The sequence below is a fragment of the Triticum dicoccoides genome, chromosome 3A (genome assembly GCF_002162155.2).
Source record: "Triticum dicoccoides isolate Atlit2015 ecotype Zavitan chromosome 3A, WEW_v2.0, whole genome shotgun sequence".
In the NCBI taxonomy this organism is placed as follows: domain Eukaryota; kingdom Viridiplantae; phylum Streptophyta; class Magnoliopsida; order Poales; family Poaceae; genus Triticum; species Triticum dicoccoides.
In genome coordinates, this window is record NC_041384.1 from 679525252 (window position 1) to 679532646 (window position 7395).

Here is a 7395-nt window from a genome sequence, read left to right on the forward strand (position 1 = left end):
GATTTGTCACTCCGATTGTCGGAGAGGTATCTCTGGGCCCTCTCGGTAATACACATCACATAAGCCTTGCAAGCATTACAACTAATATGTTAGTTGTGAGATGATGTATTACGGAACGAGTAAAGAGACTTGCCGTTAACGAGATTGAACTAGGTATTGGATACCGACGATCGAATCTCGGGCAAGTAACATACCGATGACAAAGGGAACAACGTATGTTGTTATGCGGTCTGACCGATAAAGATCTTCGTAGAATATGTAGGAGCCAATATGGGCATCCAGGTCCCGCTATTGGTTATTGACCAAAGACATGTCTCGGTCATGTCTACATTGTTCTCGAACCCGTAGGGTCCGCACGCTTAAGGTTACGATGACAGTTATATTATGAGTTTATGCATTTTGATGTACCGAAGGTTGTTCGGAGTCCCGGATGTGATCACGGACATGAAGAGGAGTCTCGAAATGGTCGAGACGTAAAGATTGATATATTGGAAGCCTATGTTTGGACATCGGAAGTGTTCCGGGTGAAATCGGGATTTTACCGGGTTACCGGGAGGTTACCGGAACCCCCCGGGAGCCATATGGGCCATCATGGGCCTTAGTGGAAAGGAGAAAGGGGCAGCCCAAGGTGGCTGCGCCTCTTTCCCCTCCCCTAGTCCTATTAGGACTAGGAGAAGGTGGCCGGCCCCCCTCTCTCCCTTCCCCTCCGAGGAATCCTAGTTGGACTAGGATTGGGGGGAGGAATCCTACTACCAGAGGGAGTAGGACTCTCCTGCGCCTCCCTCTTTGGCCGGCCAGCCTCCCCTCCTCTCCTCCTTTATATACGGAGGCAGGGGCACCTCTAAACACACAAGTTGACACAAGTTGATCCACGTGATCGATTCCTTAGCCGTGTGCGGTGCCCCCTGCCACCATATTCCTCGATAATACTGTAGCGGAGTTTAGGCGAAGCCCTGCTGCTGTAGTTCATCAAGATCGTCACCACGCCGTCGTGCTGACGAAACTCTTCCCCGACACTTTGCTGGATCGGAGTCCGGGGATCGTCATCGAGCTGAACGTGTGCTCGAACTCGGAGGTGCCGTAGTTTCGGTGCTTGATCGGTTGGATCGTGAAGACGTACGACTACTTCCTCTACGTCGTGTCATTGCTTCCGCAGTCGGTCTGCGTTGGGTACGTAGACAACACTCTCCTCTCGTTGCTATGCATCACATGATCCTCTGTGCGCGTAGGAAAATTTTTGAAATTACTACGAAACCCAACAGTTTATCCTCGGCAGCCTCTCTTATGTGGAAATGTAGTCTAGTGCTTCCTTGAGCCATAGTAGTCCGCTACATCCCGGTTCATCGGAGTCCTGCTAGCCCAGCACTACTGCTCAGGACACTCAACTGGCTGGCATGTGTTTCACCTTGTTCCTCTGTCTGTCCCTTCGGGGAAATGTCACGTGGTGACATCCGGAGTCCTGCCTAGCCTACTACAGCCCGGGTTACTGGAGTCCTGTTACCCCAGTGCTATAGCCCGGATTCACATGCTGTTGACCGACATGCTCGAGGTTGATTCATGTATGCCTGTCCCCATGGGTTAGTGCCGCTTTGGGTTCACGACTAGCCATGTCGGCCCGGGTTCTTTGTCATATGGATGCTAGCGACACTATCATATACGTGAGCTAAAAGGCGCAAATGGTCCCGGGCTAGGTAAGGTGGCACCCGTGGGAATACCATGCGTGAGGCCGCAAAGTGATATGATGTGTTACATGCTAGATAGATGTGACTTAGGATCGGGGTCCTGACAGCTTTGGTATCAGAGCCTGACTGCCTGTAGGATTACCAAGCCAAACTGGTCGAAGTTGAGTCTAGAAATGCTTTAGTTATATAAGGGAATTGATTATGGAAGGGAACATAAGGCTCTTTTTACTCCTTATACCTCATGGCCTTCTGATCTGAGTCAACCTCTTCTCTTCTACGGGGATTAAGAACTAGGCCTTCTCATCTATCTATTAGGATGACGTGTTACTAATCCATAGACTTATAGGAGTGATAGTTTCGAGCCCCTGTTCAGTTTCTACTATTTTTAGTATGTTGTCAGTTGATCTCAGAACCTTGTTATTGTGGTGTTGCGTGGTTATGCCACCATTTTGTAGGATGTCTCAAATCATTTTGAGCATTTACAGCCGTTATGCTGTCCGAGTCATCCCAGGTCTCTAAATAGTCTGATGCATTTGTAAATCCCTTCTTCCCATTCTCGTTGTTCCTTTGGGCCAGATTAAGCACACTAATCGGTCTGTTGAGGTACTCTATTGCCTCGACATATATGTTGGAGCTATTATTATGACCCTAGGTGTTTTAGGGAGTCACCTAGTCATCTAGCCATGTTTTGTGTTCCCAGTGTGATGATTCTGGCCACCATTCTCAAAAGCATCCCGTATGCAATTTAGTAGTAGGTATTCTACTCCTGGGTTCTTGAGCCCAAGATTCACCCTACTTTCTTCATGTTGATAGTGTTGCTAGTTCCTTTAGGATATTAGTAACCTTGTGATAGTCCTCGAGGTCCGTGGTATATCATTCTTCCAAATACCATGGATCAATGTGGCAGAAGTTCCTCGCTGAACCGAAGGATCACAATTAGAGTACTCTTGAGGAGTTCTCCATTCATAATTGTGAATCTTCCAGTCCTACTTTTTCTGCATGGATTGTCCGAAAGACACGTTGAACTTGGTTCGACATACTAATCTATGCATCCACAACTCAGAAGGTTATATGCTCCCTTGAGTTGTCCCTTTTCATTTGTTTTCTGACCATCGTCTGTCAATTGATAGCCAAGAGTATGCGTGCATTCGTTCATCGGTGCCTGTCATTCTTGTGGTCCGTCAAGCCATTCTAGTTCAGAATGACTAGGAGAAACAAACTCCATTACCTTATCCATTTCTAGGATTGGGTCAAAGTAGTTGTATCCCGCAGATCAAAATGCCAATCCAGCTTCTGCTCTGCTCTACCTTGGAGTGTTACCATCTTTATGTCAAGAGTGTCATGAGAATTGCACCACCTCTTATGAATTCTTGACGCAGTAATACTTCTCGCCATCATTATTCATTCCTCGGTCCCGTGTTATTGTAACCGGAATGCCGACAAGTGAATCATGTTGTGTGAAATCAATACTCCTAGCAACTGTGTTGCTTGGTAGTTAATGGACATTATTGTCATTCTTAGCGTGTTGGTTATCAAATCATCATCCTAAGATTGATCGTGCTACCTAGTCCTTATTTCTGGTGCACTCTTCGATCAATGAGTTAGGATTGTGCCAGTCCCTCGCTCTCTTGATCATATCATCTTGCCCTGAAAGGCGAGATTGTTCTCGAGCTTAGTAACATATCGATGGTTCGTGATTTTCTGAATATCTTCTCGGAAGTATTACCAGGTTGTCACCTGACCGCTATGTTGAGTTTGTGATTATGTTGGGTTTCCTCCAAACCACCCATTCTCCAAGAATCTGTGTGGGATACCCCTGAGCTAGTTGGTTAAGCCAAACAACAACTTGGAGAGTTGGAAGATAAAAGCTTGTCTGACTTAGTTCATGTTAAGGGATATCTTTTTGTGTGTGTGTATTGAAGAAAGATGATACCTCCATCGATTGGTCCTCGTGATCGGTTGTTGAATCTATCGTCTTGTCCAAACTTTGATTTGAGTGTGGGCTATCGTCAAATCAAGTTAGAACCAACGATATTCATAATGTTGTCTTACTCGTGGTTATTCCTCGAGCATACACCATTACATCCTTTGGTCTGACCAATACTATCACATTGTTCACATAATTATGGAATTCCACTTATATGGAAACCTGGATAAATTGTCGTTGAGCCCATCGACAACATCCTTATCTTCTCCATAATTTTGTTGGACATTAAGCTAGTGTTGGAAACTTTGTAAACAATGCCTTCGAGACCCGTCCCTGAGGTATATATTTGGATGAGAGAAGTGGCTTCCTCTAATTCACGTGTATCTGATGTAAGTTGCCGCCGTGAATTCGAGAAAGTTTGTTTTTGCTTCCTTTGGAATCATCCCAAGTCAGTCACGCATGTGCGAAGTATTCTATGGTTTGATAGACTGATCATCTCCATTCCATATGTATCCCTAGCACACCAAGCCACTAACTGATTTGTTCAAGGAGAAGAAGTTCCTTCATAAGAGCTAATCATATGACTTATGCAAGGACTTCGTTATCCGTGATGATGGTTCCCCACCTGAACTCGGTAGTGTTTTATTGTAAGACTACTATGTGGTCATGCTTGTCTAGGACAACGTGTTCACATGTGTGTAGCAGAACCAGCTCATGTTTTGGAGCTTGCTATCGTAGTTCATCTCCCGAGAATCTCGCAACGCCATCTCGTCAATTTGTGTTGCAAACTTTCATTTCTCTCTCTAGACTGGATGAGTCTGGAATATCCTGACACCAACCAGATCTGAATCTCAGGCAGATATGATGGTTGGAACGTGTCCCAAGAATTATAATATTGGTCTCTCGGTAACCCGGTAACATGGATGTCGTGGCCAACACACCTAGCCGGAAGGCCTATTATTGCAGTATCTTGGTTGAAGAAGTTGGTCACCTCCCCATAAGGATCTCGCAGGATCTGCCTCCGTAGGTATTCCCTATGGATTCTTGAGCTTCCGAAGTCTGACCTTTTACTTGATGTTCTAGTTATCAAACCATATCTATAAATGGGTTGCGCTAGCACATCAAGGAGAACATTAGAAGCGGAGTGCTCAATGTCTCTCGGTCGATCATATAGATTTTGTTTTCTTGGCCTCGCTAAGGTGAAATCTGAGAAGGTGTTATCTTCCTTTGCATTTGCTCGTCCATCACTATTCATCATGGTAGTATGTTGTGTTGCCAGGATCCTTGACATGGTTGTTGGTAAAACCTTGATGAATATGGAAATGCTCAAGTTCTTGAGAGCACGCGCAAGCAAAATCATCCCTTGCGTTGTCTTCAACAAGGTAGTCCACATCATCCATTCTAGTCTAAGCAAGCCATTTCTTTGAACTCCTTCAAACGATCGTTTGAGAATTGCCTTAGGCTGGTATAGAGAGTTTCAATGATCTATGGATCAAAAGTAATTCTTTTTGCCACTTAAGGGGATGATTTTACGAGTCACCTCCTCGATGGTGCCCTGTTATGGGATCATGACAATTATCTCCCCGCTACTTTGAAACCATGCACCATCTTCTCTAGCATGGAATTGTTGCCTACCAAATTGAGCAATCGCCATCTGTTTTCCTTTCACCTATGATGTGTGTCTTGTGTCTCAGCTCAAGAGACGTTCTTATGTCTCACTCCATGAGTTGATCCTGAGTTGCTCGATCTTTGAGAAGATTGATTCTTCTAGGGTTTTCCTTTCTTCTTGCTGTCATGTTAGACGGAGTTCTCAGAGCAAGATGTCGAGACAAAGATGATGATCGAATCAACGTTCTTATAAAGTGCATCCTGGATCATGAAGTTTGTGCTAGCTTTGTGTCCCCTCTGTCACAGCCCTAGCTTTGGCCTTTGCTTGTCATTGCATATGCATCCATGCATCATCTTAAGTTCAAGGAAATTGAATTGAGGGAATTCTCAAGCCTCAGAAATCTTTTAAAAATGATCAACATTAAAATATTTTCAAATGAGCCCAACAAAATGTTCCTGCTAATCCGTAAAAATATTGGCAAGAGCTAAAATTCAAACCAATATTTTTTGGAGTCTTAGAAATATTTATTTTGGGCATTTGAAATTAATTGAATAACTATTTGCATTGGATTTATATCAGTTATATTTTTAATATATGTCCAATAATTCTGATTTTTAGTATGGGGCTTTGGAACAATCAAACTAGTTCCTACAATAATTTTCAGAAGAAAATAAATTGTTTTGGTTCAAAAACCAAATTAAAACAATTGTCAGAAATAGAAGACAGAAACAAAAGGGGAAAGGGTTTTACCTGGGCCTTACCTGACGCTCAACTGGCGGCCCAGCAAGCTGGCTGGCCCAGCCCACCACCTGCCGATGCCAGTCATCCCTAACCTCTGCCAGTAGGCAGAGGCGGGACAGCGCACGCGTGCACGAGGCGCCATGCCTCCTCCCTGCCCGCCTGCCTCACTGAGGCGCCTCGAAGCCCCTCCTCGGTGCCGCTCGGGACCCCCTGCACCCCTCTCCTCTCTCCCTGGACCTCTCTCCCTCCTCTGCTCTCTCCATACGACGCCACTGAACACGCCCATCACCGCCGTTCGCCGTTGCCGCGACCACCGCCGTCCCGATGATGCCCCGAGCTGCTCCCGAGCTCCTGCACCTCGTCGCCAGCCCCCTCACTGAGCCACGCGACTGGAAGACCCCGAAGCTCCGCCCCCGACATCTTCTTCTTCCTCGGGTCGCGGAGATCGCCGGCGACCTCCTGCCGTCACCAGCCCCTCCCCGAGCTCCCCGAGGCCACCGTCGCAACCGCCGTGAGCCACTGACTCTTCTCCCTCCCTCCGTTTTTCCTCTCGCACGCCGTAGCCGCCGCGCCACTTGCGCCCGATCGTCGGCCGCCGCCCCGAGCTCGTTTCCGACGAGCTCCGGCCTCCCTAACCGCTGCTGTTTGCTGTGCTGGATGCGGGAGAGCTCCAGCTCCCCGCGGGTGCCCTCCGCCGCTCGTTTGGGCGCCGGGAGAGCGAAACCCGCACCTCTCCGCCGTCCCTGGCCTTGCCGGCGACGAGCCCCGGGTCAACTCCGGCGAGTTTGACTCGGGTTGACCCCTGTTTGACTTTCCCCCTGACTCACTGACACGCGGGCCCGGCCCTACTAATTAATCTAGGATTAGTGCTAATTAAACCAGGATAGTTTAGTTAGTAACTAACACGCGGGACCCACTGGTCATTTTTGGCCTGGGCCACTTCGTTGACCGCTGACATCACCGTGGTGTCATGCTGACGCAGTAAATCATTTACTGGATTTTTTTTAATTCTAAATAACCAGAAAATCCAGAAAATGATTTGAACTTCAAAAATTCATAGAAATTCAACCGTAACTCCAAATGCAAAGATTTATATATGAAAAATTATCAGAAAAATACAAAGAATCTGTTTATGCCATTTTCATGCATGTTTGAACAAGTTAACCTCACTGAATAGGACACTTCATGATTATGGATTAAATGGTAATTAGTTTTGGAGTTGGAATTTACTATATGTTTGAATTCCACTTCAATGAATATGTCTAACTGTTGCACTAGGTCAATTCAGTACCTTAATATGACATATCATTCATATGATGTGCATTGCATTGATTGCGGTTCCTTTTGTGTTTGCCGGTGGTTGTTCCCTCTCAGTAGACGTGGGTTTCGACGATGAGTTCGATGACACCGATGAAGAACTATATTATCTTCAGAAG